We start from the raw sequence: 22,684 nt of genomic DNA, 5'->3' as shown, positions 1-22,684 counted from the left end.
AATACCAACAATAACAATAATGATAACAGTCATAAACATTCGCCCATCCTTGATGAACAACAAAATATATTAACAACTTAAATTAACACAATATTAAGTTAAATAACCATAGAAAAAAAAATAGAAACAATAAAGAACACCCTCCATTCCCCCCCCACCCCCGGGTTGCTGCTGCTATTGACCAACATACCCATCTTTGAGCCAGAAAGTCCAGAAAAGGCTGCCATCGTTTATAGAACCCTTGTACTGATCCCCTCAGGGCAAATTTGACCCTCTCCAATTTTATAAATCCCGCCATGACATTGATCCAGGTCTCCACACTTGGGGGCCTCGCATCTTTCCACTGCATCAAGATCCTCCGCCGGGCTACTAGGAACGCAAAGACCAGAACACCAGCCTCTTTCGCCTCCTGCACTCCTGGCTCCGCCGCAACTCCAAAAATCGCGAGTCCCCAACCTGGTTTGACCCTGGATCCAACCACCCTTGACACCGTCCCCGCCACCCCCTTCCAGAATTCTTCCAGTGCCAGGCATGCCCAGAACATATAGGCATGGTTCGCTGGACTCCCCAAACACCCGGTGCACCTGTCGTCACCCCCAAAGAACCTACTCATCCGAGTCACAGACATATGGGCCCGATGCAGCACCTTAAACTGGATGAGGCTAAGCCTCGCACATGAAGAGGAAGAGTTGACTCTCTCCAAGGCATCCGCCCAAGTCCCAATTGTTAATGCTGTTGACGACAAAAAAGATGGGGAAGGAAGCAAAATAAAAATTCAGCTAGAATTCCATCTCACCCTAGTGGAATCAGGATGGTCTCTTACACCAGGTTCAAATGCTTACAAGCATTTTCCAGATTTCTATCCCATCCAAATGGCCTGGGTTTTTATTATCTTGATTTTAGTCTGTCAAGCAATTATGGATTTTGAGTGTTAATTCGAAGCATGCAGCAATTGTGAAGATACTCTGTAGACAGCACACAAGCTATCCACTTTAAGATACCATGTATGTGCAGTCACACAAACGATTTAGGCATAGAGAATGCTGAAACAAACAAATCGTGCACAAGGAAAATTTAACGGGGTCATTAGCAGAGGGTGTCTATATATTTTTATTAATTTTTCCAATTAAGGGGCAATTAAGAGTGGCCAATCCACCTACCCTGCACATCCTTGGGTTGTGGGGGGCGAGACAAAGGCAGACACGGGGAGAATGTGCAAACTCCAGACGGACTGTGACCTGCGGCTGGGATCGACCCCGGGTCCTCAGCGCCATGAGGCAGCAGTGCTAACCACTTCACCATTGTGCAACGCATCAGTTGCATTGGAAAGCTTGGATACACAAGCGTCTTTTCCTGCCCAATGGCATATGTTCAAAAAATTGCCCCTGTGTGTCAATCAAAACATTTTTGTATGCTCAGAGAGTAAAAGGTTTTCAACTAGAGATCTCATCTTTAGACATGGTAAATGTGATAACATTTGGAAACAACACGCCCCCAAGAGTCACACAATCACATGATCAAACCTTCAGGTATATGGTCCGTGACATTATTTGAAAATCAGGGAAAGGTGTGTTGTTAGGAGTTCTATCTTTCCATTTCCCTTTGTTCCCATTTCTTTGATTTATATTATTATTTTTAATACTTAGGCTCATAATTGGAATGTATCTTTAAGCAGCGGACATAAGCTGAGGCAGCCTGCTAGTCAGGACTGTGTTCCAGGATTTGTTTTTGGAGGAGAGAATACGGACTCATCGATGTCAAGAGAATCTTAAGAACCAGCTATGGAGGAAGTTGTTTTCATTGACTGGCTGGCAACTTGTGGGTTGGCTAGGGACAGTGTTCTGGCTGACAACAGTCAATGATTGGTTCCGGAGGGATGCTTCTGAGAAAGTTGGTCAGAAGTGATTAGACCCCGAATGAAGAAGGAACTCGCTCCCTCACCGTGTAAGTAAAGGACTGCTTCATCGTTATAAAACCATAAGTGCGTGGCGCATCTTTACTATATAGTTGAAATGATCATGAATCTGCAAAGAAAGTGGACAGCCTTGCTTGAGAAAATCCTATCAAGCTTACAAGGAAGAAGGATTGAAGCGGAAGCTTGAACTGAAAGATGTTAACTGAAAGCCATCATAGAGATATTTTATCCTTTATAATCATTTTTCTACCCTCTCCACCACCCTTTCCTCCTGTTATCTGTATGTCCATGTACATAATATATGGGCGAGTTGGAAAGTTGGGGAGGTTAGGAAAGGGGTATTAGGTAGTCATTTACATTTATTGTCAATTTAATTAAACATTAATATTAAACAATAAAAGATTATGTGTGTTAAATATACAAACCTGGTGACTACATTTATTGGGATCAGCCAAGATCCTCAGGTATTTTTAAAATTACATCCAATTGCACTTGTGTTGCGATTCCGGCTCAAAAGAGGCTGGAATTGGTCTTGTGACAGTGTTCAGGTCAATATTTCACCCTTGGGGCAGCACGGTGGCCTAGTGGTTAGCACAGCAGCCTCACGGCGCTGAGGTCCCAGGTTCGATCCCGGCTCTGGGTCACTGTCCGTGTGGAGTTTGCACATTCTCCCCGTGTCTGCGTGGGTTTCGCCCCCACAACCCAAAAATGTGCAGAGTAGGTGGATTGGCCACGCTAAATTGCCCCTTAATTAGAAAAAATAATTGACTAATCTAAATTTAAAAAAAAAATATTTCACCCTTGTCCAACATCACTAAAAAAAAAAAAATCTTATCGTCATAAATCTCACTGGTTTGTGAAACTTTGCTATGTGCGAATTGGCTTGCAGGTTTCCCTATGTTATAACAGGGACTACAATTAAAGTATACTTAGTTCTGATCATCAAAGTAAAGACATTTCTCTTAACACAGCAGAAGTTAAGCTTCCTTTATTTGCACGTAGCTGCCATTCACCCACCACACATAGGTAAGCAATTTCAGCAATTTCCCTTGATGAATATGACAATCAGAAAACAGCAGGGACACAGTGGAGCATCTATCTGCACTCCTCTAGATTTGAAGATTTGGACTGAAAAATGGAAAGCATAAAACTTAAGTGTCCAGATTTACATATTATTTCGTTCCCAGGCCAGACCCCAACAGTGGCTAGGATGCTGAACCAAAACCCCAATAGTTTATTTTATTTTGTCTAGACTGTAAGTCTGCAGAATGAATGATACGCTCCAGGAGTAAATGCATGGAAAAAAAAATAGGGATTTGGTATTTCAAAACAAAACTTTATTACGAATACAATATTTAACTCTAACATCATCTGAAAATAAAATAAAATAAAAATACAGCTCTCAATCCAGTTTAAAATCAGCATGGCATTGAGTAACACTTCCTTTGCAGAACAAATTTGGCTTCTGCTCCGTTTTAACCCCTGCAGACTGGCTGGGAGTCTTCAAAAAGTTGTTCCAACAGGCTTGTTTCACCTTTTTCCTTGTCCTCAGACAAGACTGTACTGCTTTTACATATTCTCTATTTATAGCTATCCTACTGGGAGAGAAAACTGCCTTCACTTGTGGTCAAAACAAGGGTTGCCAGATCAAACTTCAACTCCTCTCCACAGCTTTCTAACAAACTCTCTGAATCTCTAACTCCACCCAGCAATGATGTAATCTCTCCAAAATGAAAAACAAATTAATTCTCCAGGGACTTCCCCAGTTAAACCACAGTGCATTAGCCCAGACTGAAAAATACATTCCTCTGGCCAATTTCACCTTCTGGCTCCTAAAAGCTCAGAGGCTCTGCAAAACAGGATTCTTTAAAAAATACATGCCCACTGCATCAAACACACTATAATCCCAATCTTTTAACCCTTAAATTGCCCAATATTTATAATCCAATAGTCCTAAAATCTTCCAACCGTCACAATACTAAGTATCAGAGAATTGTCTATTTGCGGTAATATACTCCTGGAAACAAGAGCGCGTGACATACGTACTCTAGTTTATGATCGCAGGTCTATGTCAGCAGCTCATTAACCTGGAGGAGCTAAAGCAGGCCTGTGCAGCCAGATAAGTGACGCACCCTGAAGGCCAACCTGCCAGGTTTCTCCCTGTGCGAAGTAATTGATTCTCTCAGTGTTTCTCTTTCTTTCACTGATAGACAGTCTCTTGCCAATACCAATTTAGTTAATAACCATTTTAAGAGGCACTTTTAAGAAATGGAAAGAAGGAACTTATATTGTCCACGCTCATCGATCATCCCAAAAATGCTTTGTAATTATCTACTTTTCAGGTTTATCGATGCACTATCAGAGACTTCATTAGTGAACAACAAAGGATTTATTTACAAGGAGCACGGTAACACAGTGGTTAACACTGTTGCTTCACAGCGCCAGGGACCCGGGTTTGATTCCCGGCTTGGCTCATTGTCTGTGCAGAGTCTGTACGTCCTCCCAATGTCTGCACGGGTTTCCTCCGGGTGCTCCGGTTTCCTCGAGGTGCTCCGGTTTCCTCCCACGGTCCAAAGATGTGTGGGTTAGGTGGATTGTTCACGCTAAGTTGCCCCATAGTGTCCAAACGTTAGGTGGGGTTGCTGGATTACCGGGATAGGGTGGAGGTGTGGGCTTAGGTAGGGTGCTCTTTCAGGGGCTGGTGTAGACTCGATGGGCTGAACGGCCTCCTTCTGCACTGTAAATTCTATGATTCTATGAAAAGTCAGCAATTTTAACATAAAAGGACAGAGAAATTGGAATAAATTAAAGCTGACCTACTTTTCTGGCCTACTGGAGTTTGGGTTGGAGTTAACCAGTTGTGAAATTTACGTTCTCATCTCCCTTACCAACAGAGTTTAACTCTCGTACATAATGCCGATACCGTGGAGCTGGAGTAAATTTGAAGTTCACACATTGAGCAGATTGGTGCTATACCCATTGGCTTTCAGAAAAATGAGATATGATTTTTTAAAAAACATATTCCGAGTGGGCTTGACAAGTAGATGCTGAGAGAATGTTTGTCCTCATGGGGGTGTTTAGAACTTGTTTAAAAATAAAGGGGCTGGATTCTCCATTTCAGCCGGAACTAAGGAGAATTTGCAGGTGTTTTACGACGCCAAAATCGGTGCTGAACCCTCAACGATTCCGGGACCGGTTAGAAGCACCAGGTGAAGCTCCCAGCTCCCGCACCAAAAACAGCTGGAGAATGACCGGGTGCATGGCCGTGCATGCGCATGGCAATGACCTGCAGTGGCCACATAGTACACCATGGCACCGGCCGTGTGCGGTCCTGGCCCGCCATCCATGATTCCCACAGGATACCCCCTGGCCAACCCCCACCCGTCTCTCCTCTCTCTTCCCCCCCCCCCACACCAACCCTTCCAGAAGACCTCTCCCAGCCAGCAGCACGAATCCCCGTAGTGTGGCAACCAGAATTGTACACAATATTCCAAATGAGACCTAATCAAGGTCCTGTACACTTGCAACATGACGTGCCAATTTTTATATTCAATGATCCAACCGATGAAGGCCAGCATGCCGTATGCCTTCTTGACCACCATATCCACATGCGTTGCCACTTCAGTTATCGGTAGGTAACATACATGCCCAGATTTCTCTGTCTGTCAGTACTGGAGTTCTACCATTTATTGTGTAATTCCTACAAGCATTGGACCTTCCAATGTGCATTATCTCACACTTGTCTGGATTAAACTCCATCTGCCATTTCTCCATCCAAGACTCCAACGTCTGGACTCGAAACATTAGCTCTTTCTCTCCCTACAGATGCTGCCAGACCAGCACTTTCTCTTTGGTTTCAGATTCCAGAATCCGCAGTAATTTGCTTTTAACGTAAGCACTGGACACTACAAAGATGAATTAGGTCAATCTACCCTCAAAGTCCTTCTTAAAAACTTTGAATGGGAGGACAGGGGAAGAGATGTGCCAACATTTGGAAAGCCGAAACATAGTCACACAGAATATATCTTTTAACCAGTGTCCCAGATTAGTCCACCATTATGCCTGGGCATGTCCGGTTCACTGGCAGAGCAAATCGACCAGAGATGGCATAGTGGTATATTGTCTGGAAGTTCTAAACATTGACGCCAAGCCTCATAGCATCAGGACAAACATGCACATAGAAATCTCCTGCTGATCACCATCTTCTGTCTTTGCTCAGCTGATGAATCAGTACTGGCCCATGTTGAAAAAAACTTGAAGCAAGCACGGAGGACCACAAGGACACATAAATGTTGGAAAGTCTTCAGTGCCCATCACCAACAGTGGATTGATGGCCTAAGTCAATAGTGGTGGTAAGTCCTGAAAAACATACCTGACCATCTAGGCCTGTGGCAGCTGGTGAGAACCAGAACCAGAAGGGAAACCTACTTAACTTTGTCCTCCCCAATCTCGGTTTATTTCTTTCATGGGATGTGGCCATCACTTGCAATGCTCATCCCTAATGCCCTTGAGGAAGTGGTGGTGAGCTGAAGTCCATCTGATATAGGTCCCTGTAAGGAACTTCTCGGATTTTAACCCAGTGACAAACGAAGGAACTGCAAAACTCCCCAAGCCAGGGTGGTTACGTGGCTTGGAGTAGAATTTGGAGTAGATTTTTAAAAATTTAGTGTACCCAATTAATTTTTTCCAAGGGGCAATTTAGCGTGGCCAATCCACCTAACATGCACATCTTTTGGGCTGTGGGGGCAAAATCCATGCAAACACGGGGAGAATGTGCAAACTCCACAGGTAAAGTGACCCAGAGCCGGGATCGAACCTGGCTCTCAATGTGCATCAGTTGTGATGGAGGGGGTAAGCATTTAAGTTGGTGGTTGGAGTGCCAATCAGGTAGGGTGCATTGGCCTGGATGGTGTTGAGCTTTTTCAGTATTGTTGAAGCTGCACTCATCAAGAAAATGGAGAGTATTCCATCACACTTCTGATTTGTAGGTAGTGAACAGTCGGAGGCAAATTCTCACCACAGAATTCCCAGCCTCTGACCTGCTTTTGTAGCCACATTATTTATATGGCTGGTCCAGTTCAGTTCTGGTCCATGGTAGCTCTCAGTCGTTGACAGCAAGGAATTCAACAATGGCAATGCTGTTGAATATTAAAGGGAGATGGTTAGATTCTCTCTTGTTGGAGATCATCATTGCCTGGCACGTGTTTAGTGACTGTTAGTTACCAATCATCATCCAAGCCTGAATATTGTCCAGGTTTTGCTGCATTTGGACATGTACTGATTCAGATGAGGAGTTGTGAATAGTACTGAACACTGTAAACATCTCAGAACATGCCCACTTCTGACCTTTTAATTGAGAGGTCATTGATGAAGCAGCAAAAATGGTTAGGTCATGGATAAGACTGAGGAACTCCTGCAGTAAAATACTGATGAGGAGATGAGTGGCCTCCAACAACCACAATCCTTTGCACTAGGTAGGACTCCAATCAGTACTGAATTTTCCCCAAGATTCCAATTGAGTTCATTTTCCTAGGGCTTCTTGATGCCACAGTCAGTCAAATGTTGCCCGTCATGGATCTCCTTTTGGAACAAGGCTGTACTGCTACGGAATGTCAAGTTGCGACAGGTAGATTTTGCACTATGTATGCGCTCTTGTTGGACATGGTGATTGCCTGGCACTTATGTTACTTGCCACTTGTCAGCCCAAGCCTAGATATTGTTCAGATCTTGCTGCATTTGGGCATGGGCTGCTTCAGTATCCGAGGAGACATGAATGTTGCTGGACACCATCATCAGCGAACAAGTGATATCTTGGAAACAAGATGATTAACCTCCAACAAGAACTAACTTCCTTTATGCTAGGTATGACATCAACCAGTGAAGAGTTTTCTCCCCGATTCCCACTGACTTGAGTTTTGCTGGGAGTCCTCAAACCATACGGTCAAATGCTGCTTTGATGTCACGGGCAATCACTAACTTCACTTCTGGAGTTCAGGTCTTTTGTCCACTGTTATATTATCGTTCCTTCATGGCTGCTGGATTAAATCTTGGAACTCCTTATTTAACAGCACTGTAGGTATACCGACACCCAGAAGAACTGCAGTGTTTCAAGGTGGCTCAGCATGTACTCAAGGGCGATTAAGGATAAGCAACCAATGCTATCTTTGCTCGCAAAACCCATATCCCAAGAATCTTTTTTTTAAAAAAATGACAGGATCAGGCCTGCCCACAATGTTCCCACAGTTCAATCGCCTTGCCAACGCTCATTGCCAGGATGCATATAAAAAAGAATGGTTCATTGTTGAGAGGAGGTAAAGAAAAGTAGTTGGCACCCATGAAATTATTCATCAACTTTCAGCAGAGGACGGTAAATGACTGGAAGAAAATATAGATGATCGAGTAGTCACACAGGAAATGCACCAACGTAAAACATATTAAACTGCATGGCTTTTAAAAAGTTAAAAACATTGCCTCAATTTCCATATTGGGCATAAACCAAACTATTAGTCAAAGTATACCTTACTGTGGAAGAAACTATCATTAATTCTGCAAAGAAGACATATACTATACTGTTTCACCACTATAATGCACAAAATGAAGCATCGGGTACAGTATTACTCAACATAATCAAATGCCAGGTACTAGAAGAACAACATGCAAACACACAGACCCAATTAAATAAAACAGCCCCTCCCCAAAATGTTCCAGTTCTATGCATCACAAAACCGGATTCTTGGGAAAGGTATGGTTTCTTGCTGTAACCACAAGCTAATATAATGGAAATGTTTTAAAATGAATGATATGCTTTTATACAATACTGTGACCTGGGTATACTACAGAACGCCCATCAACTTCAAAAATGACCTCTATTTCAAAATAATTTTTAAAATAATTCTTATATTAAAACAATTAAACTTCCATAAGAAAGATGACGTGATACTTAGAATTTCACCACTGAATCACCAAAACACATCCAGCCCATTAAAAAAAATTAGTGTTCCCTTTGTTTGGGTACAGTTCAATAGACTCCATCCCACAAGCACAACGTGAACTGTGCAAAACTGTCATTCATATATAGGCTGTGACAGTGAGCATTGCCAAACTATTCAAAGAGGCTATCCCCTTGCTGAGCTTACCCTGTCCTCATCCAATGCCCCCAGCAGGAGTGACTGGATAGCAATTAGGAGTGACAGCCCTGATTTTTTTCCTTCCCTTAACCCAAAGATACTGAGGTCAATTGTACTGCTCAGGCTGAGACAGGACAGGCTAACACCACAAAAGGGTCATTTTGGCTTTGTGTAGCTCAGCTTCCCACTGGACAAACACACAAAGCCACTGGACAATTTATGTAAAATCATTTGACAGTGATTTGCACAGGGTACAAGTAGTTTAAACACAAAGCTGAGGGCAAATATTCAACCTGAGCAGGCATCCTGTTCTACTTACCACAGGCAATGCCAAGCCTCGAGCGAAATGTAAATCTTTCCATGAAGCCTCAGCTTTATGTCATATAAGGACAGACAATGCAGTTTGCAACGACAGAAACATAGCACACTTAAATACCTGTAATTAGTTGGGAGACATGCAAAATTTTGTAGAAAACACAATCGGCAATCCTGTAATTTTGTACCCAAGAACACATTACAGTGCCATGCTACTCTGTATACAAAACCATTTCGTTTCTCCGTCTGCCCGACTCATCAGGCTGCACAGGAAGTTTAACCACCTCCTTTGTTACAATGCAGACAGTTTAACCCTTTCAGTCCCATCTTTGCTTTATGAAACTTTTGTTGAATATTTTTTATATCATTTTTGATAAATGCAATAAGCAAAATAATTACCTCCTGCCACCCCCATCCATGCATTATTACTTACAATAATGGGCAAAGTGCCTAAATATTAAAGTGGGACAAAAATCAAACCATCAGTGCAGGAATGTCCAAACTGCAGTTTTAATGTTTTGTTAGCCTAACTTAAAGATTCTTTATTTGCTATTTTTCTGTGTTCGTGTTTGAGAGGGTGTTGAGGGTCAGGAAATGGCAGTTTCATCATTTAATTCTAGTTGTTAAAATAAGGAAAACAAGTAAAGAAAAACCCAGGAATCGATTCGACCACGAGAGAGCATAGATCAGGGCCAGGGGTGGTCAGCACGGGGAAATGAGAGATAGAGATAAGAGTTGGAAAAATGTGCAAATATTAGGCTTTGTAATATAAACAGTGATTCCCTGCTGAACCTAATTGAAAAAATAGAATAGAAAATCTGTGAAACCATAGATTTCAAGGCCCATCACATGTCTACTGGAACCAAGTTCTCCTTGGACTTCTACTAAAAAGTAGAACTTCTGCAAGCAGCAAGAAGAATTAATCTCTTCTCAGCCAGAAGTTTTGAAGAGACTCAAAAAAGTTTGACAGTTCTAAAAAAAATCCAACATCTATCCTGTGTTGCACTAACATTCAGATTGTTCTCAGCAATCAAAGTGCCCCTTTAACCAGAAGAGATGCAACCCGTTCAGACTGTACCTCACAGGGGACATTCACAGGTAGCAGATTATCTAGGTTTAATGGAGTGGTGAGATATGGTACGGGAAAGTGCTGGGCCACAAGTGTTTTTTCTTAAAAAGAAACGTATTTTGACTATTATTCTGTACTTTGTATAACTGAAGAGGAAACTGGACCAATGCAAACTATTTCAGAAAAAATAAATCTCCGATACTTAACAGGTTTCAACGAAAATTTAGTGACAGGTGGACTGGCTATATGGGAAATTGGAATGTTCCCCATGGTCTGTAAATGGTTCCAGGTCATATTTATGATTAAACCAGAACTCCCCTGCATAGTAGAGGCATTTTGGACACATTAGTGTATAAATGCATTCCTAATTAATTAATGTTCACTTCAGGCTGATACAAATTCTGTGTCGCATAAATCAGATATTACTTACTTGAACAGAGTAAAGCAAAGCGGAAGAGACAGTCTCTCACTTTGCTCCACTCCAGTGTCATGTTTGATTATAAACCAAATTCCGGCTGCAGCACTTGTGCCAAGAAAAACTACTTTGAAGTAACTCTGCAATCTAATCTGGATACCACCCCTCAAGAAAGATAGAATGACCTTGGAGGGGGCATAGCGCATAGATCGGGAAACAAAAATCTGGAAATATTCAGGACAGGCCTCCCACTGTTATGATATTCTTCGGCGGTTGTAGTGTGAATGTACTAAATTCTCAATTGGAATAACCAACACCATTCTTTGATTAACAAGTTGCACAAAATGAACCATTTTCACCATATCAGAATTACACTGTGCCACTTACAGAAACTATGAACAAAATGAAAGCATGCAATGTAAACCTACTGAAAATGTAACCATTTATTGTTGAGGACACTATGACTTCCTCTTCTTGACATTTATCAAACAGCGAATTAAATCAACAAGTGATTAAAACTCGCTAAACAATCTTCTAGTTTCAATTTCATTGCTTATCTGCAATAAAAGCTCAGGAGATCCGAGAAGGTGTTCAAATGGAGGTTTATTTAAAACCAAAAGAAAAGGCTACAACATGACATACAGGTCCCAACTGGAACTACTGATCATGCCCGTCCCAATCAGGGACGGCTTTTAATGGTTAATCTACGAGCCCCACCCGAGAGGCCTCCACCCCTCTGTGGGGGAGCTCGTATATTCCATGAGTCCCACAGGGGAATCAATCAGGTCATCGCATGGGACTGGTCAGCGTTACTACAATCCTCCCCCTCCCTCAAGTCTGAAGGTCCGTCCCTCTGTTGCTGGGTGCAGAGGAGGTCTCCTTTGTCGCTTTGCCCACGGTTGTGCTTTCAACATCAGTGGGGGTGGGTCGAGGGGTTGTATAACTCATCGGGAGTGTCATATTCACGTTAACTGTCAGAGGAATCCTGTCAGATGTCCGTCTCAGACCATACTGTCCGAAAGCATTGAGGATTTCCTTTACATATCTGATGCAGAGTCTTCCATTTCATGCAAAGTTGGGGCCTGGTCCCTGGAGAGTTGTGGTCCCTAGCCCACGGATGGTTAAGGGGGGGGGGGGGGAGGGGGGCAAGGGACTGATCTATCTGGCGGGGCTACCTCTGGTGAGGGAGTTCCCTGCCTTAGAGATGGTCCGCATGCTTGCATACAGTCCATTCACTGGTTTTGACTGTATAGGAGACTGGTCCTGTCTTCTTCTCCACTATGGTCCCTGATATCTACCAGGCATCATCTCCAAAATTCCAGACATATACTGTGCCTTGTGGCTTGAACGCTCTGTTCTTCCAGTGGTCATGATATCTAGAGGTCTTGTTTCTTCGCCGTCTTTCCACTAAGGCTGGGAAATGTCAAGCTTAAAACAAGTTTGAAGCCCTCAGCCCATCAGTAGCTCTGCCGGTGCTACCTGTCATAATACGCAGCGTGGTCCGATAATTAAAATTAAAAATGTGCCAGTTTCGTTCAGCTGACCCAAAGTTTTGCACTGCCCGCCCAGCCAGACCAGTCAAAACAGGGTGATATTTCTTCGCCGGCCCTTCTTGGTCTGATTGATTATCTGGGGTTATGAACATCACAGAATCGCTACAACGCAGGAGGCAGCCATTTGGCCCACCATGTCTGCAATGGCTCTCCAAACAAGCGCCATTCCTCTGCTTTTTCTCATAGCCCTGCACATTATTTGAATAGAAACAATTTTCTACTGCCCTCTTGAATGCTTTAATTAAACATGCTCCACACGAATAAGCTGTATTCTTTAAGAAGGCCATCGGGACACCTATTCGACACACTGGAGATGGAATTGGTTCAATTGTTTAAACTCAGCGACAATAAACTTTGATTGTTCATTTATTAAGTGATAACAGCAATTTGCATTTACTTTCTCTGTCAAATTCCCACAGCTACTTCTTGTCCATGTCAAATTCCCATGGCTACTTCTTGCCCATTCGAACATTTAAATTTCTCCAATACTTCACAAAATCAGACTGTGACATTCAGGGTCAAGCAGGTTACTCTGCACTGACCCTGTGAAGTCTGCACCGACCCTCTGAAACAGCACCCTACCTAGGCACATGCTGTAACCCTAACTAACCTTTTGGATACTAAGATAGAATTTTGCTTGGCCGATCCATCTAATCTGCACATCTTTGTACTGTGTGTGTGGAAGGGGGCGGGGGGGAGAAACCAGAGCACCTGGAGAAAACTCAGACACTGGGAGAATATGTAAACTTCACAGTCAGTGACCCATGACCAGAATCGAACCCTGGTGCCGAGGCAGCAGTGCTAACCACTGCATCACCGTGCCCATCCTGCTTGCTTTCCACACCCTATTTTTCCTTCTCAAGCAATACTGAATTCTCTTTTAAACAAACATACAGAATCTGCTTCACAACCTTTGATGACAGAGAATTCACATTGTAATGACCTCTGCACAAAGTTTCTTTTCCAACCTTCCTATTGGAATTACCTTAAATTTGCTCCATCTTGCTAACAGTGAAAACAATGACCACTATTTACCCCATCATAACCCAACCCTTCAAAGTCTTGCTCAACTCCAATTAAAAACAATCTAACTTCTGAAGTATCCCTTTAGCATTGTAATGTCTGTGATGTCTTAAATCTATAGTACACTTTTCATTGCTTATATATCTTAGATTTCAGGCACTATTTACCGGCCTCGTGCGCCTAACTTGATGAGGCCAGTGAATCTCGTGAGAGGCCTCTCACGGGATTTGCGACCCTGGAGACGTCATGCGAGTGTTATGGGCCAGGGTTTAGAGAACCCCAAAGTGTATCATGGAGTTCACCTGACCCACAACTTTTAATAGATTGTGGTATGGGGAGCACACGGTCCACTCTACAGGTATGGCGCAAACAGAGCTTTACAGTACTTTTAAATTAAACAATGTGTATTCTATGAACTCAAGTTAACCGTTTTAAAACATACAGTGAACATCTTAGCAACCATTAATTCAAATACAATCCCCAAAGAATACAACACAAAGTAATCCTTTAAGCTTTCCTTTTAACATCCATAAGACTTAAAACATCTTTTACCAGAAGCACATCAAGTTAATGTCATTACTGTTATTAGTTTTAAATCACCAGGACCAATTTACAGTCTTTAGATTACAGAGAGAGATTCATACACCTTCTGGCTGTGACTGCAGCTATCCAGCTCTGTAAACAAAACTAAAACACACCTGGCAGCAAACAGCCTAAAACAAAGTAAAAAGCTGACAGACAGACCAGCTCCACCCACTCTGACATCACTGCAGTAGTAAACACCCATTTATTAAAGGTATTCTCACTACAGATATTTATATACATACACATTTATAAACACCCATTTCTTAAATGTACTCCCACATGACAGCAAGATTCACCCAAACCTTGAGAGACATCGCGATCTGGCTTTCATCCTCGCCTGGGCAAGATCCAGATATACATACTTAAATGAACCGTACAGCTCATTTAAATTTGTCTGCACTGATTCTTCTGGCACCTGGGAACTAATGGTCTGCCCAGCAAGGCCTGAACCGAGTACCCTTTAGTACTGGTCCACACAAACGTGGATCAGGCTAATGGCACCTGGAGGGTTTCCCAGGCCATTGGAGATCCCTGGGTGGCCATTGACAGAGCAGGGGAGCCCGCCTGCCTTTCCCTCTGGGACCCAGGCACCTGGGCACTGTGCCACTGCCACCATAGAACTGCCAAGGTGGCACTGCCACACACTGCGCAGGTACTGAAAAAGAGGCAGGGGCCTGCAAAGGATGCCCTCGGCAACCCCATAGTGGGGCGTCCTCACCCCGGGGGGGGGGGGGGGGGGGGAGAGGAGTAAATGCCCATGTGCGCAGGGGTGGCATTGCCTGTTTATTTGGGGGGAGGGGCCATCCTAAATTATGTACTCTTATTTATCAAGAACTAAAATATGGGTGATTAATTATTTGTTCGAATATCGTTTCTGAAAGGTATCATATTTACCATCTTTCAGTCCTGGTATAATTTTCCTTTACCCAAACTTGGTCAAATTATGGTCTGAGCATCTGCTATTTCCTCAAGGTGCAGGTGTAAGTAAACCTTCAGGTTTGACTAGCTTAAATTTCTCTTTTAAAAATAATCTTCAATTACAGTTCTACACCCATTTCTGACAGACGGATAATAACAATATCAGCTTCCTTTTTGAAAATGAAGACAAAATTCTCAATTAATATCCGACATTCTCTCACCCGCCATATCTTAGTAGCCCTCTATTATGTTAATAAGGAGACTAACCTCTCGCACCCCCCCCATGACCATTGTTGTTAATTATGTTCTTTTGCTCATTTTTTCCTCATATTGCCTTATTGAAGTTTTGCCCTCTAATAATTATATTTGAGGTAGCTTTCATTTTGATAATCTGCTGTGTGATTACAAAATGCTGCCCAATTACAACTTTGACTTTATTTTCCTTTAATACTGTCTGCCTTTCTCCTTACTAGGAATAATTTGATTTTAACATTACCCCATTTCCAGCATTGTGGTGCACTGGTCACAAAACATTAGTACGTAGGTACAGCAAGTGATTAAGGCAGCCAATGGTATACCATTCATTATTACAAGAGGAATTGAACATAAAGCAAGGATATTATGCTTCAGTTATACGGGGCACTGGTGAGAGCACATCTTGAATACAGTGTTGGTCTCCTTATTTAAGCAAGGCTATAAATGCAGAGGCGGTTTAGTAGTTAAATTACTGGAATGAGCGGATTGTCGTAATAGCAAAGGTTGGATTGGGCTTGTTCCACTGGAGTTCAGAAGAGAGAGGATAACAGACTGCAGAATAAAAGGTCTTGGGCAGTCTTGACAACTTGGATGTGGAAAGGGTGTTTCCGCTTTGTGGTGGAGTCCAGAATTAGGGGGCACATTTTTAAAATTAGGGTTCGCCCTTTTTGGACAGACGAGGAGAAACTTTTTCTCTTGAGGGTTGTGTGACTTTAGAACTTTGCCACAGAAGGCAGTGGAAGCGGGGTCACTGAATATTTGTAAAGCAGGGGTAGATAGATTTCTGTTAGGCAAGGAAATCAAAGGGTATCGGGGGAAGATTGTATTGTGGAATTCAAAACACAAATAGGTCAGTCATGATTTATTGAATGGCAGAGCAAGCGCGAGGGGCCAAATGGCCTTCCTGATGCACCTATGCATTGGTATAAATATTTCCCACTTTTGATCAATTCTATTTGCCTAATATTTTCTACTCCTCAACCTGGGCAAGACCTTTATTTCCAGTGTCATAACAGGAAAAAGGACATTCGGCACATCAAGTCTGTGCCATTTCTTTCCTCAGTCAAGTACATTTGACCTAAATTTTTCTTGTTGCATTCTTATAGTGAACCTAGTTTCTTTTTTATTCATTTAGAGTACCCAATTCATTTTTTTTTCCAATTAAGGGGTAATTTAGAATGGCCAATCCAGCTATCCTGCATATCTTAGGGTTGTGGGGGCGAAACCCTCGCGAACACGGGGAGAATGTGCAAACTCCACACAGACAGTGACCCAAAACCGAGATCGAACTTGGTACCTTGGTGCAGTGAGGCAGAAGTGCTAACCACTGCACCATTGTGTAGTCAATAGGGAACCTAGTTGTACTGCTCCAACTATTCTTCGACTTATATACAGCCTATTTACTCCATTTCATTCACAGGATTAAACCAAAAGTTCTCTCTCCCCTGTTTTAGTTGAAACAGTTTTAGTTGAAACATATTGAGAGGCACTGAACACACTGCGAAAGATTCCTCATTTACAAACCACTTACAATTTCAATAATTAAATTCTCCTATATGATTGACACCATTATTAATATATTCCTCTCTAATTTGCAAACAACTTTGTCCATGACAGCCCCCTCAAACTGTATTATGAGTAATTTCAAAACTAAGTATCCCTCAGCTCAATCCAAAAGGCAAAACTTGTTTTTAAGTTCTTGCACTCAGTAGTTATGATAACATCACTAATTAATACCATTGTCACGCCTGCTTTCTTCTGTCCTATCCCTCTGGATTGTTTTCTGTATAATATTTAAATTGCTAATCCGGAATCATTTTAGTACTATTACTGGAATTATTTTCTAATTCAATCATTAAAAAAGAACTAAACTTATTCATTCACTCGATGTAGGTATGGTGGCTTGGCGAGCATATACTGCACAACAACTGCCCTCAAGAATGTGGCACGGTGGTTAGCACTGCTTCATCACAGCTCCAGGGACCCAGGTTAGATTCTTTTTTAAAAAAATCTTTTTATTGGCATTTCCCATATTTATAAACAGTTGTATATATACACATCACATTTTTCTCGCCCGCGCTAATTTCCTTTATTATAGAGGGGTTTTGTTTGTCCTTCGTTGAACTGACCCTACGTGCATTTCATTGCCCTCTGGGTCGGTTTATAGTTCCTCCCCCTTCCCCGTTGTTCACCCCCCACCCTCCCCCCTTGGCTTCGGCTGTGCTTTTCTTTTATTTTCCGGACAGAATGGAATCATCTCTCGTGGTTTCCCCGCCTTCCCTCCCCCTCCCCCTCCCCCGGGGTTGCGCAGTCTTTTGGTACCTCATGTATCTTGGGTGTTTTAAAAAAAATTCTTATTAGGTTACCCCTTGTTGCTGGCCTAGAACAGGTTTTGGAAGAGACCGACAAACTGCCCCCCAAGTATCTAGGAAACCTTTCTTTGACCCTTGGGTGGCGCCAGGTTAGATTCTGACCTCGGATGGCTATGTGGAGTTTGCATTTTCTCCCCATGTCTGTGGGTTGCCTCCGGGTGCTCAGGTTTCCTCCCACAATCCCAAGATGTGCAGGTTAGGTGAATTGGCCATGCTAAATTACCCCTTAGTGTCCAAAGGTTAGGTGGGGTTACAGGGATAGGGTGGGGGATTGGGCCTAGGTAGGGTGCTTTATTGCAGCATGGGCCGGTGCTGACCCGATGGGCTGAATGGCCTACTTCTACACTGTAGGATTCTATGATGAGTTGCCTTCTGGAACTACTGCAATCTAAGGGGTGCAGGTACACTACCTTCACTATCACCACCTTCCAGATCCATTCATTCCACCACTGACGCACAGTGGCAGCAGTGCGTAATATGTACAAGCTGTACAGCAGAGACTCATCACGGCTCCTTCACCAACACCTTCCAAACCCCCCTTTTATCTTGAAGGACAAAAAGTTGCAGCTGCATAGAAACTCTTACGTTCCCCTCCAAGCCACACATCATCCCGATCTGGAACTATAGCACTGTTCCATCACTGTCACTGCATCAAAATCCTGGAACTCCCTCCCTAACAGCACTGTGGGTGTACGTACACCTCATGGACTAGTGGTTCAAGCAGGCAGCTCACCACCACCTATGCATGGGCAATTAGGGATTTGCAATAAAACTGTTGGCCGAGTCAATGACACCCACGTCCTGTGAAAGAATTAAAACAAAAGGAAGGAAGCTCCAGGATTTTGACCTAACGACAATGAAGGAACACTAATAGTTCCAAGTCAGGATGGTGTGTCTGTTATTCTGGGTTTCTCTCAATATTCATTGGCTTTTTACTCTCAAAGAGATTATAGAGTCCCTACATTGCAGAGGGAGGCCATTCAGCTCATCGGGTCTGCACCAACCCTCCGAAAGAGCACCCTACCTAAGCCCTATCCCCATAACCCCACCTAACATTTTGGACACTAAGGGGCAATTAGCACATCTTTGGACTGTGGGAGGAAGCTGGAGCACCTGGAGGAAACCCATGGAGACACTGGGAGAAGGTACAAACTCCACATAGTCACCCAAGGCCAGACTCAAACCCGGGTCACTGGCGCTGAGACAGAAGTGCTAACCACTGTGCCACCATGCTGCCCTTGCTGAAGACAATGGTCTATTGTTCAAAAACATTTATTTAAATGCAAACTATTTACAAAGGTAAAACAAGACCAAAACATAGCTGGAGTAACTTCCTTCACACACATCTCCTCTCGGGTGAATTACATCATTGTGAAATGGCACCTTACCCACATGCCAATAGCTTTCATAGAAACGTGCAAAATAGGAGGAGTAGGCCATTCGGCGCATCAAGCCTGCTCTGCCATTCACTGGGATCATGGCTGACCGTTATCCAACGTAATACTCTTGATGCCTTAGTCTGGATATTTATTTGTTTATTAAATATATTCAGTGACAAGGCCTCCATAGCCTTCTGTGATAGGTAATTCCACAAATTCATTATGCTTTGACAAAATTTCTCCTAATTTCAGTCCTAAATGGCCCACCCCATATCTGGAGAACATGACACCTTATTCTAGACTTCTAGCCTAGAGAAACATCATCCTGCATCCAGTGTGTCCAACCCTGTTAGAATTTTATTTGTTTCAATGAAATCCCCCTTCATTCTTATAAACTCAAATTGACCCAATCCTCCCTTATAATCCTGCCATTCGGGAATCTGTCTGATAAACCTTTGCTGCACTTCCTCTATGGAAAGTAAATATTTTCTTAGTTAAGGAGTCCAAAACTGCACACACAACTCCAGGTATGGTCTCACCAAAGACCTCGACAGCTGCAGTAAGACATCCTTGCTCCTGTACTTCCTTCCTCTTTTATTCCTAACTGCTTGCTTTCAATGACACCCAGGTTCCTTTGCACATCAACATTTCTCAATTGATCACTATTTAAATAATACTTTGCTATTCTGCTTTTCCCGCATTCATCCATGATAAACTTGCCTAAATTGCTTTGAAGCCCCATTACTTCCTCAACACTCAATTCCGCCTAGTTTTGTATCACTTTGAGCTAACTCTTTGCTCCACAATGTGTGGAGTGATGATGGCGCTCCCATTTATCTGCTGCCCTTGTCCTTTGAGGTGGTAGACGTTGTGTGTTTGACAGTAATAAGATAGGTACAATTTTCCACATTGCCAGATAGATCCCAGAGCTGCAACTGTACTGGAATAGCTCGGTTAGGGGTGTGGCTAGTTCTAGAGCACAAGTCTTCAGTACTAGTATCAGGGCCCATACTTTGCAGTATCAAATGGATATCCAATATCATCATGTGGAGTGAATCAAATTGGCTGAAGACTGACATCTGTGATGCTGGGCATTCTGAAGGAGGTCGAGATGGATCACCTACCCAGCACTTCTGGCTGAAAATGGTTTCAAATGTTCCAGCCTTATCTTTTGCACCGATGTGTTGGCTCCACTACAATTGAAGATGGGCATGTCCATGAAGCTTGCTCTCCACAAATTGTCAACCAAAATGTTTCTTGCAATTAGCGTTCAATATTCATTAGCCGAGGTGGTAAGGGTGGGGGTAGGTGGTAATCAGCAGGTTTCCTTGCCCATGTTTGATCTGATGCCATGAGACATCATGGAGTCTGGAGTCAATATTGTGAAGTTCCAGGGCAACTCCCGCCAGACTATATACCACTCAGCTGTTACCTCCCAATAATGGTATTGGTGGTGTCTGGGACCTTGTACGGTCCGATTGTGGGACAGCAATTTTGGCATAAACCCCCAATGTTAGTGTAGATGATTTAGCAGGGTTGACAGGTTTGGGTGCGCCATTGCAGTTTCCAGTGTCGAGGCCGATATCAGCTGACCTGCCCCGTTTATTTCTTTATTGGCTTTTCTTTTGTGGTTTAATACAACAGAGTAGCTGAGCTAGGCCATTTCAGAGGGCAGTTAAGAGCCAACCACATTGTTGAGGATCTGGAGTGAGACATGCAGACCAAACCAGGTAAGGACAGCAGATTCCGTTTAAGGACATTAGTGAACCAGATGGGTTTTTACAACAATCGTGGTCACTATTGAGAGGTTTTAATTCTAGATTTATGAATTGAATTGGTTTAGCATAGTGGGCTAAACAGCTGGCATGCAATGCAGAACAATGCCAGCAGCGCGGGTTCAATTCCCGTACCGGCCTCCCCAAACAGGTGCCGGAATGTGGTGACTAGGGGCTTTTCACAGTATATTCGTTGAAGCCTACTTGTGACAATAAGCATTATTATTATTATATTCCACCAGCTGCCATGGTGAGATTTTAACCCATGTCCCCAGAGCATTGGTCTCTGGATTACTAGGTCAGTGACATTGCCATTAAACCACCACCTCTCCTAAATATTTAAATATCCTGTGCATGAATATTTTAATTTAGATTCGTTCAGTATGGTATTTTCTCATGATTGCTTTCTGACCCAGATTGTTTTTAAAACTATTTTCTCCTGTTGAATCTTGTTCAATTTTGAAAACATTTCTACCTATCCCATATACATCAAAAGATTATCTTGCAACTTTTACTCTACTTTCCCCACATTCCACCGTCTCCCCACCCATTTGTTTCAAACCTCAATAATTGTAGATAATCTCTCTGCCAGGATACAGGTCTCAGTTATGTTTTGATACAGGCCATCACTACAGATATCTGTTCTCCAGAAAAAGTCCCAATGCCACAAGAACATGGATTTTTCCTTCCATTCCTCCTCCTCCTGGTACAGTACCTGAAGAGGACATTAGCGGCCACGGACTTCCATTGGAGTGGTCTATGGTTTTGCTTGAAAAAGTACGGCAGTGATTTGCCATTGCCTTCTGCAGTCTGGCTGACCAAGAAACTCTCCTGCTATCAGGTGTATTGGAAGAATTTGACATTCTGAATACGCCTTCCATGGACATCGTCCAGAAGTGGGACTTGAACACGGAGCTTCTGCACAGAGGTAGGGACACTACCACTCTGACACAAGATCTCCACATTCCCACCATTAGCAGACAAATTATAAAATTTTGGGATTAATTACTAAAACTCAATACTTTGACTGACAATGCCCCTGGCAAGTGGCATGGGACACTTCACTGCATGAAGGCGCTATATAAATAAAACATTTTGCTCAGTATTCAAGCGGATAAAATTTAATACCTTTATTCCCCTTCTGAGCCAATAAGCTTGGATTAAACACATACCAGACATTATAGCTATTTGCAATATTTACAGATAATAACAAGGCTTCACACTATAGCACCAACTCCTTTTAGATCCAAGGACAACAAGTTCTTCATTGGAGCAGTACCAAAAAACTGATAACTACATGAATACAAGAAGTTATTTCATTACATTTTTACCATGTGCACAAGTGATGTTTTAAATTACTTGCCAAAAATAAGATAAGATAAGAATGTATGATTCAGTTGAATCTCAGCACCACTGCATAGTATGGTAGTACCCCCTCCTCCTCCTAGACCAAACCAGTATATACAAACATTTGATTATTAAATGCTGTACATTAGAAAGTGACACTTTAGAAAGCGGCATGGTGGTACAGTGGTTAGAACTGCTGCCTCAGTGCTAGGGACCCTGGTTCGATTCCGGCCTCGAGTGACTGCGTAGAGATTGCATATTCTCCCAAAGTCTGTGTGGGTTTCCCCCGGTGCTCCAGTATCCTCCCACAGTCTAAATATACGCAAGTTAGACTGATTGGTCATGTTCAATTGCTGGGGGGGGATGTTCAATTGCTATGGGGGGGGATGTGGTTACAGGCATACAGTAGTGGATTGAGCCTAGGTAGAGTGCTATTTTGGAGGGGCGGTGCAGACCCGATGGGCCGAATGCCCTCCTTCTGCACTGTAGGGATTGTATGTACACTGGATGCAAAGCCTGAATTTTTAACTTTGGCAGATACTATGGATGTCAGAAATACTTTTGTAATACGAAATCATGTAAGGAGTAAATCCAATCTGAATAATACACAAAAGATCTCGATAACAGGATTCAAAT

General features: G+C 42.8%; 1 protein-coding gene across 10 annotated transcripts in view; it reads right to left on the bottom strand.

Annotated features, from left to right (window-relative positions):
• LOC119979752 (PR domain zinc finger protein 2-like) overlaps positions 1-22,684 on the bottom strand; it is a 212,523-nt gene that overhangs the window by 145,314 nt on the left and 44,525 nt on the right. Inside the window, exon 1 of one of the 10 annotated variants that reach the window (XM_038822360.1) lies at positions 9,479-9,607. The exons of the other annotated variants lie outside the window; for them this stretch is intronic. The gene's annotated coding sequence lies outside the window, so the exon portion shown is untranslated. Of the gene's footprint in view, positions 1-9,478; positions 9,608-22,684 lie in introns of those variants that run through there. 10 annotated transcript variants of the gene reach the window in all.

This window comes from Scyliorhinus canicula, chromosome 16 (genome assembly GCF_902713615.1).
Source record: "Scyliorhinus canicula chromosome 16, sScyCan1.1, whole genome shotgun sequence".
NCBI classification, from domain to species: domain Eukaryota; kingdom Metazoa; phylum Chordata; class Chondrichthyes; order Carcharhiniformes; family Scyliorhinidae; genus Scyliorhinus; species Scyliorhinus canicula.
This window is presented reverse-complemented; position numbering and strand designations above follow the sequence as displayed.